Here is a 15,679-nt window from a genome sequence, read left to right as displayed (position 1 = left end):
TCCCATGGTCTTAAAAAAAAGGCATCAAGCAGAGGAGCTGACGGCCGTAGAGTGGAAGTAGAGGAGTTCTGGCGGCTGCTCCCGCGGAGAAGGGAGGAGGTGACGGCTGTAGAGTGGAAGCAGAGGAGCTGCGACGGCTCCCGCGAAAAACGGAGTAGACGACGGTCGTAGTAGACGAGCTGCAGCTGTCGTCGCCGTCGCCTCCCGGCAACTTCTGATATGGTACGCTCCGAAGCATAGTCCTCCCACGACGGCGCCCCCAAACCTTGTCGTGAGGACGACCTCGACCACCTTAAGCAAGGAGCATCCAGCACCCATGTTGCGGGCGCGAGTGTCGCAAACTCGAAAGTGTCGAGCAAACAGAGGAGGGGCAGTGCGGAACTGAGGAGGTGTAGTGCAGGAAACGCTGGAACTACTTAGAGCCCAACACAAAAGTGTTCCAAAAGAAATATATTGAAACAAATAGAGATAATGTGTGGGAGGGGGGCACAGGGCAATTGCCCCCTAATTATAATTTAGGAATGACTGACAGGATTTCAATTCTATGTTTTTCCTATCCCCCCTCTTCGCCAAGGCAAGTCACACCTGCTCTTTACTGTGTTGGATAACATTGCCAACAGAAGCTACTTTATTGTGGCAGTTTAGCCAAGGCAACTACTCCTACTCCTGGTGGTTGTCCTAGTAATTTGCTAACGTGTATTTGCTTGGTGATCACAAAAAAACTTGATTAAATGTTTTGGAGGGCACAAATATATCATCTAATGCACTATACTTCCTAATTTTGGTGCATTCCCATTGAATTGAGGTGTTCAATTTTGGATTTGGTTCGCGATTTTGATTGGTCAAGAATTTCGAGGAGCTCTCTCATTCAGTTAAGGTATTCAATTTTGAATTTGATTCATGATTTGATAGGGTCAACAATTTCTCAAATTAATCAGCAGCAGCCAGCCTAAGAAACACATCACATCTTCTCACCCCTAGAAAAAAAGCATCAACATGTGGCACTGTAACATTAATATAATACATGCGGCCACCAGAGCAAGAAACTTACCCACATAAGTATGAATTGATTAGTAGATAATGCCGCATCACATTGCCAAGAAAGCAAACCAAAACACCGAACTGTAAAAAAATAGCAAGCATCATCTTTCCAATGCACCAAGCCGAATAACAAATAAAAATTATAAAATTCCAACAACACCACCATTTGCGACGAAGCGGGCTCAACCCTCTGATACGTCTCCAACGTATCTATAATTTTTGATTGCTCCATGCTATATTATCTACTATTTTGGACTATATTGGGCTTTATTTTCCACTTTTATATTATTTTTGGGACTAACCTATTAACTGGAGGCCCAGCCCAGAATTGCTGTTTTTTTGCCTATTTCAGTGTTTCGAAGAAATGGAATATCAAACGGAGTCCAAACGGAATGAAACCTTCGGGAACGTGATTTTCTCACCGAACGTGATCCAGGAGACTTGGACCCTACTCCAAGAAGTAACAGAGGCGGTCACGAGGGTGGGGGGCTCGCCCCCTGCCTCGTGGGCCCCATGTTGCTCCGCCGACGTACTCCTTCCTCCTATATATACCTACGTACCCCCAAACGATCAGAACAGAAGCCAAAAACCTAATTCCACCGCCGCAACTTTCTGTATCCACGAGATCCCATCTTGGGGCCTGTTCCGGAGCTCCGCCGAAGAGGGCCGTCATCACGGAGGGCTTCTACATCATCATAGCCCCTCCGATGAAGTGTGAGTAGTTTACCTCAGACCTTCGGGTCCATAGTTATTAGTTAGATGGCTTCTTCTCTCTTTTGGATCTCAATACAAAGTTCTCCCCCTCTCTCGTGGAGATCTATTCGATGTAATCTTCTTTTTGCGGTGTGTTTGTTGAGACCGATGAATTGTGGGTTTATGATCAAGTCTATCTATGAATAATATTTGAATCTTCTCTGAATTCTTTTATGTATGATTGGTTATCTTTGCAAGTCTCTTCGAATTATCAGTTTGGTTTGGCCTACTAGATTGGTTTTTCTTGCCATGGGAGAAGTGCTTAGCTTTGGGTTCGATCTTGCGGTGTCCTTTCCCAGTGATAGAAGGGGCAGCAAGGCACGTATTACATCGTTGCCATCGAGGATAACAAGATGGGGTTTATATCATATTGCATGAATTTATCCCTCTACATCATGTCATCTTGCTTAAGGCGTTACTCTGTTTTTAACTTAATACTCTAGATGCATGCTGGATAGCGGTCGATGAGTGGAGTAATAGTAGTAGATGCAGGCAGGAGTCGGTCTACTTGTCTCGGACGTGATGCCTATATACATGATCATACCTAGATATTCTCATAACTATGATCAATCATCACCATTTGAGTTGCATCAACCAATCAATCCCAAACAACATACTTACATGCAGTTGTAATAAACCCTTCCCATAAAGGAAATGAGTTGCAAACCTCAGAAGTTCAGTAAGAGTGGTTTAAAGAAAGAACAACAGTAAGGGCGGTGCTCTGCTTGTAATTAAAAGAAGCAGAGAATGCTATGCTACTCGCTCCAGTGGCAATAGAAATGGGTAGAAACGCCTACTAGATCTCTTCCAATGATCAAGGGGATCAATCAAATGCTTGCTTAGGAAATGAGAAAAAGAGCGACACCGATTTGGTAAGTAATACTCCTTCTGATCCATAATAATTTGTATTAAATCAGCGACAATTAATATGGATTAGAGGGAGTAATGAGTAATGACAGAGGAAAGAATTTGCAGCGGTACCAGCACATACAGACAGTGATGATGGATCCTCATTTGAGTTGTATCCATCAATTTGTAGACAACACACTGCACCTCAAAACTAACTGACTGCCTGCTCATAAAAACTCCAAACAATTAATCTTGATCATCAGCACCGACTTACTGGTGTCTTGGAGATTCAGCTTAATTTGTGCAGCAGACTGAAATAATTAATCATTTGAGGGAGGCGTCGATATTGTTAGCCCTGCAAAACTGCTACATTCAACTAGTAGCTTAGTATATTTCGACTTGGTTGCAGTTTGAAACCGTCCGTGGGCCCTGCCTTCATTCGACTTGGTTGCAGTTTGAAATAATCACAAGGCAAAACAAACACAAGGCATCAGCTCTGAACACCCTACATGCAAAACAAATTGTTTTCGTTACTTCTGATTTCTCAACTCTCAAGTCCCCACATCAACATCAGCACATATACTGACTGTACTAGTGAGCTCATAAAAGTGTTAGAGAAAATACGTAATCCCAACCTACCTCTTGTATATCTTCCTTGTACGCCAAGGCAGACTCCTGCCGATAGTCTCAATATATATCGATGTCTCTCCCCATCGAGGGAGTAGGGAGTTCGCACATAATCTTACATGGTATCAGAGCCACCTCTTTCCATACATCTAGCCACAAAACCAAAACCCTAGAATTCACATACTATCGTCTACATGGCTTCCTCTGCCGGCGTCGCCCTCAACCTCGGTTCGCCGCCATCTGAGAAGCTCGCAAGAGGAAACTTCATCCTCTGGAAGACTCAGGTGCTTCCAGCACTGCGAGGTGCGCAGGTGACTGGACTCCTCGACAACACAGACGCTGCTCCGCCCAGGATGGTGGAGGTCACGAAGGCGGACAAAACCACGGCCCTAGAGCCGAACCCTATGTATGGGCCTTGGATCGCCAAAGACCAGCAGGTCTTGTCTTATCTTCTAAATTCCATGTCGCCAGAGATCCTTGCGCAGGTCGTCGGGAAGGACTCCACTTTTGAACTCTGGACGACGTTGACAAACCTCTTCGCCTCACAGTCGCAATCTCGGATCACCAATCTGAGAATCGCCATCACCAACACAAAGAAGGGCAGCATGTCAAGCTCGGCGTATATGGCGAAGATGAAAAGCCTCGGCGATGAACTAGCTGCTGCCGGCCGTCCTGTCTCTGATCCGGAGATGGTGGACTACATCTTGGCCGGACTAGACCGCGACTACGACTCTGTGGTGGCGACGATTGGCGCTGTCAAGAACACCATCACCGCCGATGATCTTTTTGCTCAGATCTCTGCCTTTGATCAAAGGATGGAGATGCTAGGCGACTCAGCTTCAGGAGGGTTCCACTCATCTGCTAATGCGGTCTACAGGGGCCGTGGACAGTCTCGCGGCAGATCCCGCGGGCGAGGAGGAAGGGGGCGTGGCCGCGGTGACCGCCAGCCCTCGTCTTCTAATGGAGGCAGCGGCTTCAGAGGGCGCCCTCGACAGCAGCAACAGCAGCAGCAGGTGCGTGAGCAGCAACATGATTATCCTGAGTACCAAATATGCTTCAAACACCATCCAGGAGGTGCTCGGGTCTGTTGGTGGCGCTATGAGGAGAACGACCCAGAAGAAAAAGAAGCGCATGCTTTCTCCTATGGCGTGGACACAAATTGGTATGCTGACAGTGCAGCAACAAACCACATCACAGGTGAACTTGACAAATTGACGATGCGGGAGAAGTACAATGGAGGCGACCAAATTCGCACGGCAAGCGGTTCTGGTATGGATATCACACACATTGGTAGTTCAATAGTTGAAAACCCCGTGAAAATTTTGCATCTGAAAAATGTCCTGCATGTTCCTCAAACATCCAAAAATCTTGTTTTCGTTCATCGATTCACTCTTGATAATAATGTCCTTATAGAATTCTACCCTTATTTTTTCTTGGTCAAGGACTTGAGCACAAGGAGAATCATTCTTAGAGGACGGTGCGTGGGAAGCCTCTACCCACTCATATCATCATCATCTTCATGGTCAAATAAACAAGCAAATAGTGTCACCAAGCTTTCTTCATCAAGGTGGCATAGTCGCTTGGGTCATCCATCTTCAGTCATAGTTAGACATGTTCTTAGCAAAAATAAACTCTCTTATGAGCCTAGTGTTGAGTCAGTTTGTGATCCGTGTCAAGAAGCAAAAAGTCATCAATTACCTTATCCTATTTCTACTAGTGTGTCCACTGCTCCCCTACAACTTATCTTTTCAGATGTATGGGGACCAGCTCCTACTTCAGTTGGTAGATTTTCCTATTATGTAAGCTTTATTGATGACTATAGTAAATTTACTTGGATTTATTTACTAAAGAAATGATCTGATGTATTCCAAGTTTTTATCAATTTCCAAAACCTTGTTGAACGCAAACTGAACTCCAAAATCATTGCTATGCAAAGTGACTGGGGTGGTGAGTATGAAAAATTGAATTCTTTCTTCCAAAAACTTGGCATATCCCATCATGTCTCTTGCCCTCATGCTCACCAACAGAACGGGTCTGCTGAAAGAAAACACTGTCACATAGTTGATATGGGGCTTGCATTATTAGCAAACACATCCATGGCACTTAAATTTTGGATGAAGCATTCTGAACTGCCACATATCTTATCAACTTGCTTCCAAGTAAAGTCATCAAATTTGAAACACCTATCACACGGCTTCTTGGTGTCACACCCAACTACACATCTCTTCGAATCTTTGGTTGTGCATGTTGGCCAAATCTTCGACCCTACAACACACGAAAACTCGCTTTCCGCTCAAAAAGGTGTGTCTTTTTAGGTTATAGCCCCATAAAGGTGTCAAATGTCTTGATGTTCCCACTGGTCGGGTCCATATATCCAGAGATGTTGTCTTTGATGAGACAGTTTTTCCCTTTGCCTTGCTTCATCCAAATGCCGGTGCACTTCTACGCAAAGAAATTCTCCTTCTTCCGTCACATCTACGGTCTTTTGATCATGGGGGCAACAACAATTGTACTAATCAATGTGATGATATTCCTGCTGGTACTTGTTCCTCTCTTATGCCTGTGCAGGTCCCTGGTGAAAACGGTGTTCAAAATGATCAAAATTTCGAAAATATGGCTCAATTTGACCCATTATTGCATGTGGAGGAAGAAGACGAACCTGGCACGGACGACGAAGGAGATCCGGCGGCGCCAGGAACTCCTGTGCGTGCGCAGTCCTCGGATCGTCCTCGGATCGCGCTCCAGTCGGCTCCACGCCTGACTCGAGGGGCGGCCACTCCCGTGCAGCCACGTCGACGACAAGCGCGACAGGTGGGTCCAGCAGGCTTCTCTACAATCAGGCTCTCAATTCAAAAAAAATAAAATTCACCGCAAGACCAGCACCAAGGATCAGGAGCACATGCATTATGCATCCACGGTATTACTGGGCTAAAAAGAACTCTACCTTAGTTAGCTCTGTTGCACACTGTGATAAATTCCTTTTGAAATAACAATCAGGCAATAATTCCAGATTAATGATGCACCAAAACACACAAATGCATACAAATACAACATGTCTCTCTGTCGTTTTCATAAGTTACAAAAAGTCTCATACGAATCGTGCAAACTGAAAACTGATTGGCTGTGTCCATCGCAAGATGCAGAGGCCGGGGTTATCCTCTATTAAAAAAGATCTGAAAACTGATGGTTATCGCCATCAGATATGGATCCAGATGAATTGATGGAACTGCTAGAATGGAGAAGCAGCTATGGGGAGATAGATAGAGACGATTATACAGAAGGCATGATGTCTCGTTGTACTCTGGTTTTCCAACTTCCAAGTAATGCAGCTATGGCTTCATGCTCTCATGTCATTTACTTGTTCCTTGTACTTGAAGAAAGAAACATGGTCAGTAAAGCAAATTTGCACAGCACAGTTTTCCTTCAGGAAATATATAAAAAAAATCTCGATTAAACAGACTAAACATTGGAACTAACAAGCAAAAACAAGAAAAATGGCACAAGTAGGTGTCATCAACGAGGATACTGATACAAGTTTAATTGCTACTCATGCACAAGTAGGGATTACTTCATAATGCATGAGTTATTTCCAGTATGTAGGGATTTCAAACAAAAGAGAAGTAAAATCTCGACGGGAAATAAATGTTAGCACAAATACCTTAGGTGGATGTTCTATTGATCTGCCCCACGTCGGTTAACTTTGGACAATGGTATATCCACACCTTCTTTATTTTTCCAACTGCCTTTGCTCCACCAATTGAAACTAGGTTTGGACAATCCGAAATAAGCAAATTCTCAAGTGCAAGATTGCTGCACCAAATGTCGCGTGGAATGTATGTTATACCGTTGCATCCACTGATGTTCAGTGAGACAAGGGATGTGAGGTTTTGTAGGCAGCTGGGAACATATGGAGAAATATCTCCACACCACTTTAAGCTAAGACTTTGGAGAGATGATGGCAACACAAATCCTCCATGCCAGTTGAGATTTCGGCACTTATAGACCCACAGAAGTTTCAGACAAGGAAAACTCACAAACCTTTCAACTGGTAGGGATAGTAAATTGGGACAATTTTCAATGTCAATTTTCTCAATAGCTGGAAGATATTCATGTGTTAGGAGGTCATCAAGGGTTGACAGTTTATTACAGTATCTAACTTTTAGGACTTTAAGGGATGAGAGTGCCCTACTGCTTCCTCCAATAGATGAAAGAAATTTGCATTTAATGGCTAACTCCAATAGAGATGGAAGATTCCATGTTTGTAATTGGATGATCCTGACAAACTCACATGATAAATCAAACTTGGTGAGGGAACAACTGTCAATACTGCAAAAGAGACCAGAACCATGCAAACTGAGCTTCTTAAGGGATGATGATACCAATCTTTGGGAAGGGATGTTTGGACAAAAGAGAACGTCCAATTCTTCAAGGAAATGAAAATCACCAAAATTTTCAGTTGGTACTGATGCTAACATATTGCAATCTTCAATTCTGATTTTCTTGATGGCTGGTACAAAGTTTGGATCCAGAACATGGTTGAGCCATGATATATTTTCACACTGACGAATGGTTAAGTCTGTTAGGGACATGAACATACCAGTTGTGAGTATCTCATTTAAGAGTATGCTCTGTGCGGTGGAGGCGAGTCCAACACAGCCTTCGAAACTAAGGGGTTTTAATCTTGGCAAGTTTTGTGGCTGCAACCAGCTTGGGAGCGAGACACCAGCATAATTCTGGAGGAACAAAGACTCAAGACTGACAGGAGGTTGCAGAACTTCAAGCACTTCTATATCCTTGTCCAGGCTGATTTGAGGCCTCTCTACATGCATCTTCAGGTGCAACTTATCAAGATATTTCTTATTCTGCAGTTTAGTCCTTGCTGCTTGATCCTTACTTAGCATGCCAGCATTGCTTATATGCAAGTATCCATGAAAGTGATTCAGATTGTTTATTAAGCTAACATTGGTTGGAGCAAGAAACAAGCGACCCCCAACACAATATGGTAATCCATGTGATTCAAACTTCTGTAAACTGATCAACTTACCAAAGTCACTAGGCAAGCTTATTAGCTTGCATTTCTTGGCATATAAAAACTGCAGATTATATAGCCAACAAAAAGTTGAAGGAATCCTCTTGAAAGGGCAGTCTCCGGAGATTTCAAGGTACCGAAGATGCTTCCAGTTGCCAATACTATCCGGTAACTCAATTGCGAAGGCAAAAGAAATCACACGCATACGCGTAAGTTTGGTACACCATTGGTCTATTACAAACCCATTTTTGTTCCTTAAATTCTTCTTGCAAATTAGGGTACGCAGCTTTGTGTACTTGCATACTCTCAACATGCTGGAATTATCAAAGTCACTGCTAGGGAGTATGTAAAGATGGCGAACATTCTGGGGAACTTTATCAAAGTCACTCTGATTTCTTAAGATGAAACAGTCGTGCTCTGAAACTTTTTGCGCCATGTCATGCAACAAGTCATGGATTATGTATCCACCACTAACTTTTTGAAAGAAGGACCGTGCTACAAGGTCTTCAAAATACCGACAACCAATATCATGAAATGGGACCCGACCTTGAGGCTCCACAGAGCCTTCTGCCACCAAAATTTCAGCTAAGCAGGCCTTCTGAAACTTATGATCTTTGGGGTACATAGCACATAAAGCAAAGCATTGCTTCAAATAGAATGGTAAATACATGTAGCTCAGCCGAAGAGCAGGCAAAATATCAGTCTCCTCTTATTTCAACTCCCACAGTTCACTCTCGAGTATAGATTTCCAGTGTGATGCTTGAAGGTCCAAGCTTAACATACGGCCCAGAGTTTTGGCGGCCAAAGGAGAACCTTTCAATTTAGGAAGTATACTTCTACCAATGCACTCTAACTCAGGATCATTTTCTGAAACCTGAGATCCAAACGCACACAATTTGAAGAAATTCCAAAAGACGTTGTCTTTTAGACCTTCAACTATAATGGGCCCCATTGTGCGCACACCCTCAGTAACCTTTGGACATCTAGTGGTGACCAACATCACACTACCCTCTTGGACATTTCTAAAAGGTGCACAAAACCTCTGCCAACACTGCCCGTTTTCTTTCAAAGCATCACCCCACATGTCATCAAGAACTATCAATAACCTTTTATTGTCCACATGGTTAGAAAGAGCACGCTGAAGAGAATCCAAATTATCAGTTGTTGCCTCCTTTCCACTACAGGATTGTATGACCTCTTTAGTTAGCCTCTTCACATCAAAGTCATTAGAGACACAAATCCAAATTATCAGCTCAAAGTGAGACCTCACTCGTTCATGGCAACATATATGTTGGGCCAAAGTAGTCTTTCCAACACCACCAATTCCAACTATTGGTAGAACAGGAAGACAAGATATTCTTGATTTATTACTAACATGATTGCTTGTTGATGTGCTTGCTGATGCATTGATTGAAATAATTGCTCTCTTGCGTTTTGAATTTTTGGGTACATTGAGAAACTGAAATACCTGCTCCAGCTCCTTGTCACGAGCAAATATTTTTGTTTCATTTGGAAAAGAGGTGGTCTCTGGCCTGACTAATTTGTCAAAGCGTTGTGTAACCCCACACAGCCCAATACTGTCCAGCTGACACGAAAGATGATTTAACCTCAACCGGATAGCATTAAGTTTGCTGAAGCTGCCTGGGACAACTGTATCAAAGAATTCAGTGAAAGGAGGTTGGCTTGTACCGCCCTGTACTTGCACCTTCTTCTCGTACCATCTGAACTCATCAAGAAGGTCGTCGGCCTCATACACTGCATCCTTGAGACTTGGAAGGAGCTTGGCCACACTATGTTCATGGCTCCTCCACTCCGCTTTATTAATGAGGTCATGCATTGCAGGAAGAGTATCCCTGAGAAGTTGTAGGCCATTCTCCAACTGTAATACACGATCCTGGAGACTCTGTTCCTCTGAGCCACTCCATCTGGAGTGAAGAGATGAAATGGCAGATTTGGCCCACTGAAACAAAGTGACGCAGTCATTGATGGCACTAACAATCCCAATGGCTGATAAGCTCATGGTAGCCTGTACTCTGGATTATCGACTTTCTTCCTGTGAGCAAACAAGAAGCAATTAGAACTGTGGACGCAAATTTTGCAGTCAAAATATTTAACAAGCCAACTATTGGTATACAACAAGTTGACTATAGTAATTATTTTGTGCAGATACGTTTCCGCCGAAAATTCCCACGAAATGTCTGCAAGTTAGAGAAACATCATGAAGTTGGAAATGAAGTTGTAAAGTTTCGATATATCATTGCAATAATGGACCAGAATACTTTAATTTGACTAGGAATCATGCAAGCTTTATTTAATATATATGTCGAGAAATATATGTTATTTTTTAAATTTTACACTGCGATGTTCAAGTGAGATTTATTTAATATACGGAACCAAACTGAGAGGAAGAGACTGGGGTGAAACATGACAGAGATGTCCCTGCGATGAATTTACTTTACTAGCCTGGCGACTCTGGGAGCAGTACATGAAAAAACCAAACTATCGTTTCCTCCTACGTCACATCTTCATAAGTGTTCTGCCTTCCTCTGTTTTGCTGAATTTCCCCCAATTTCTTTTTCGAAAAAAGTTTTGTTCTAAGCTAAAATAGATCACTGGTTTATAGTTTTAACAACACACAGAAACAAAAAAAAAATTGGTATGTGAAACGGAAGGAGAAATCAAGGTTCAAGAGGGGAGTGGTCACCTGGATCGGTGCTGCTTGAGGTCGACGAGAGCTCACTGTCAAATTAGCCGGAGGAGGACGAGGAGTGAGGGAGGGGAGCCTACCAGTCTACATGAGCCAACCCTCGCAGCTTCCAGGGAGCTTCCAGGAAGAACCAACCATGGTTCCAGGTGAGCTCACAGCTTGTCCGCTTGTGGAGGTGAGGTGCTATGATACCAACATATCTTAAAATTATTATGCTACCTGCTCCTTGTTGCATATCTTAAACAGGGCCGTCCAAGGGCCTGTGCGAGCTGTGCGCTCGCACAGGGCCCCAAAATTTCAGGGGCCCCGTTTTGGGCCTAGTTTTAGTTTCCGGTAGACTATTTTCTTTGTTTGCAAGTTTTGGGCCTGCCAATATGGTCCGATAGCCCAATTCTCTTCCGAACGAACTCCTTGATCCCTTCCGATCAGGGCCTGCCCCCGATAATTTGATCGTCGCTTCTTTTCGGGTCTTCCCGAATTCCCCAACCTGATCGTACATGCTTGCCGCCGGCGCGATCGCAAGGACAAGAGGGCAGGGCCAAGCGGCAGAACTTGCCCATGAATTTGATCGGAAATCAGTGCCGGGCTAGCTGGGGTCAAACGCCTCCAAGCAAAGCAGAAAGCAGCCGCTGGTTGAGCACCAACGCTGGCCAGATCGATCGGGAGATTAAATTTACCATCGCCGACCATCTATCCATGTCCATCAGGTGCTCCAAAGCTGATTTATGTGGCTATTTTATCTACCCAAGAATTTACTGACTAATGTGTATACTGAATATGTGCATCAGTTCTCCAGTTAATTAACAAATTGCTATATGTTCGTTGCTCAGTGGTCGGACTGTTTGGGGGAATAGTTAGTACGACATATGAGTATATATCAAGCTATTATATGAAATAACACATATATTTAAGCTTCTATAATTTAAGTAGTAGTGTGTTTTTTTTGTCTGAAGAAGTGAGAGTGTGCTTTTAGCTATAGAAATCTTTGAGATTTTAGGGCCCCATTCGGACTTCGCACCGGGCCCCCGAATTTCTGGAGACGGCCCTGATCTTAAATTATATTTCCTTTCCAAGTGTTTTTTTTAGTTGTTACTCAGGGTGGACACGGTCCGGGCCATAGTTGCCATGTTTCCGGTACGGTGGGAACGAGGAACGGGAACGGGGGACGAGAGTCGGAGGCTGGAAAAAATAGGGTACAGCGGGGGTATACATCTCTAGAACGATTTTTCTAAAGCGGAAACGCGATCCAATCAATTTCGGTACGATGAATCCGGTACGGTACCATGGAACGAGGAACATGAATCTTTACTAGTTGGTCATCTCCCGTCGATCCATGAAGACTAAAATAAATCATCTCCTTCTCAATGAAAAATTTATTAGCAGCCTTGGAGTAATTGGAGAGCAGAATGAGGAGTTATTTAGGGGAGTGGAAAAGAACGGGGCGGAGAGTAAAACGAGGAGTTCGTGATTGATATGGCTGACCTTTTGCTTACTCAATCGATTCAAGAACCAAGACTGTCGAGACGCTGAACCTGAATCGACGATCCGGCTGCGGAAACGCCGAATCCGCATTGAATCTTACCGAATCGACCCTTGTTCCCGAATCTGATTCTAGGTCGATGAATCCGGATCGAGGGACGGCCCACCGTTCCCCGTTTCCGGCTACTATGGTCCGAGCCGGTCCGGTCCCTGACAGAGCCGTCCTTTGGACCGGCCGTCGGCGGTCCGGACCGGACCGGACCGAGCAGGGTCACGGTCCTGTTTCCAGGGACCGGACAGGCAGGGACGAAGCCCGAGCCGGACCGAGCGGCTCGTTTGGACCGGCCAGAGTTCACGCCAGAGCACGGGCCAGAGCATGGCGACGCGGGGAGGGCGCTGGAGGCAGCGGGGCTCGTCGTGGAGATGTCAGGCAGCTTTGGAAGTTCTAGAGGGAGATAGAGGAGCCAAGAAGATCACCAGAGCGAGCTCATCGGCGACGAATTTGGCACGGCGGCCGGTGGACGGAGATGAAAAAGACGATGCCCGATGCGGCGATGCAGGACCTCCCACGTCGTGTTCGTTGCTGCATACGATAGATCCGAGTGAGGCGCATCCAGTGGACATATTTCCCGGGGCCAGCGACTCCAGTGGCCGCGCTGACGACGGCCCCCGCAGCGGCGGACATGAACGGCGACTTCTTCTTCAGCCCCCGCCGTGCCTGGGCCGCCACGACCCCGGCACGCCCCCGCCACGCCCCCGGCACGCCCCCGCCACGCCCCACCACGCGCCCGCCACGTTCTCGCCATGCCCTGGCCACGCTCTCGCCATGCCCTCGCCACGTTCTTCGGTCCTCTCGGTCGGCTCGGTTAAAGCCCGGATCGGACCGAAGTTTTGTCGGGCTGGATTCCTGAGCTCGGACCGGCCGATTTTTTCAGCGGGCCAGGATCGAGCCGGCCCGAGCCGAGCGGGCCACGAGCCGGACCGCGGGACCGGACCGTGTTGTCCACCCTGAGTTGTTACCGAAACCTCAGTATGTATACATCTTGAAAGAAGTGCATTGCAATAAGAGTCATGCTCTGCTGGTACAACAAAGCAGAGGATGCTACTCCAATAAGCACAGAAACAGGCGAAAACGATAGTTTGATTCCTTTCAATAAGCAAACGCATCAAGTGCTTGCTTAAATATTTTAAAAAATAATGCTTGCTTAACAAGGCAAAACCGAACGCCACCGATTTCGATGGAAATGTAATGTACCCTCTCAACACCCTACCCCACAAATCTTCATAATCATCAAGAGCCAGGCAGATGCAGTGTATCATGCATGGTAGGTAAACATATTCCAGAGTTGGTGCATCTGAAATTGTTTCTGAAATCCCAAATACTAGACTGTCTTAAAAGAAAAGGTCCCAATTAAGCAGGCTTCAGCTCTCAAGCACCTGCAAACTAGCTAAGCTCTGCATCTGAAATAAAGAAAATTTCCTTATCTAAGCTCTGCTCATTGTCCAAACTAATCCTAATTTACTGTCAAATGTACAACCCTGCATCTGAAAGTTTAACTCTGTGGCAGTAGAAATCTGGCACTGCTTCAGCAAACTAGCTTGTAGATAGTAAAAACAAATCCTAGTTTATGATGCTACCTGCTCCTTGTTGCATTTCATAAATTATATTTTGATTCCAAATGTTCTCTTTAGTTGTCACTGAAACCATAGTTGTATATATCTTGAGAAAAGTGCAGCAAGAGGCAATGCTCTGCTGGTAAGAAAAAGCAGACGATGCTACTCCAATAATCACATAAATGGGCGAAAACGACAGTTTGATTCCTTTCAATAGCCAAAGGCATCAAATGCTTTCTTAACAAGGCAAAGCCGAACGCCACCGATTTGGCTCGAAATGAAATGCATCCTCTCAGCACCCCACACCTCAAATCTGCATGATCATCAAGAGACAGGCAGATGCAAGCATGGTTGGTAAACATATTCCAGAGTTGGTGTATGATGCATGCTATACAACTTGGTTGCAGTTTGAAACAAATCAGAAGGCAAAGCAAACACAAAATACTAGTCTGAACCCGGACAACTAAGCAGTCTTCTCTAGTCGCCAGCCAACCAGTAGCACCAACATCAGCAAGACACTACCTTAGCAAAGCTCTGCTGCATACGGCGATAAATCACTTTTGAAAAACAATCTATCCATCCTGGAAAACAAAACAAGTGCAGCTTGTTGTTAGCTTGGTTGCACTTTGGAATAAATAAGTATAATAATAATTACTGTTCTCCTCTGTTTAGTTCTGAATTAAACTTGTTAATCCAGAAACCTCACAAGGCAATAATTACTTACTAACATTGGTGGGAATCAACAATCATCATAGCATAAATTAAGTCTTTGGGAGAAGTGCAGTAAGGGTCATGCTCTGCTGGTAAGAGGAAGCAGAGGATGCTACTCCAATAACCACAGAAATGGGCAAAACCGACAGTTTGATTCCTTTCAATAGCCAAAGGCATCAAAAGATTGCTTAACAAGGAAAAACCGAACGCCACCGATTTAGCTAGTAATGCACCCTCTCAACACCCCCACACCTCAAATCTGCATGATCATCAAGGGGTGGTAGACATGTTCCAGAGCTGGTTTATGATGCATGCTACAACTTGATTGCAGTTTGAAACAATCAAAAGTCCTGGAAAACACAAACACAAAATGCTAGTCTGAACCCTGCCAATTAAACAGTCTTCTCTAGTCAGCCAACTAACATCAGCAAGATAAGTGTCTCAAGCTTAGTACAACTTTGTACTAAAGTTAGTACGAAGTTGAGACACTTATTTTGGGTCGGAGGGAGTATCTTAGTTAAGCTCAGTGAACTAAATAAAGTACACTACCTTACCTAAGTTCTGCTGCACACTGCAATAAATCCCTTTTGAAACAATCTATGCTCCTGGAAAAAACAAGTGCAGCTTGCTGTTAGCTTGGTTGCAGTATGGAATAAAATAATTATGACTCCTGACATGTACTGTTTGGCTCTGAACCTCAACCTGTTAGTTAATCCAACCCCACAGCGCAATACTTAAGTCTGAGCCCTGCACACTGATTAAACTGTTCCCTCATAAAACTTAAAAGCAACCTAAAAGGGCCACATTTGTTTGTTGTGCCGCAATATGAAAGGCGAAAATCAAACTGCTGTTTCCTCGTCTTGGTCTTC

General features: G+C 44.6%; 1 pseudogene; it reads right to left on the bottom strand.

The window, feature by feature from the left end:
• Positions 1–6,376: 6,376 nt before the first annotated feature.
• Positions 6,377–11,150, bottom strand: LOC119352540 (annotated as a pseudogene).
• Between the last annotated feature and the right edge of the window lie 4,529 nt (positions 11,151–15,679).

This window comes from Triticum dicoccoides, chromosome 2A, assembly GCF_002162155.2.
Source record: "Triticum dicoccoides isolate Atlit2015 ecotype Zavitan chromosome 2A, WEW_v2.0, whole genome shotgun sequence".
Classification (NCBI taxonomy): Eukaryota; Viridiplantae; Streptophyta; class Magnoliopsida; order Poales; family Poaceae; genus Triticum; species Triticum dicoccoides.
The sequence above is the reverse complement of the archived record's forward strand: the minus strand, read 5'-3'. Positions and strand labels throughout refer to the sequence as shown.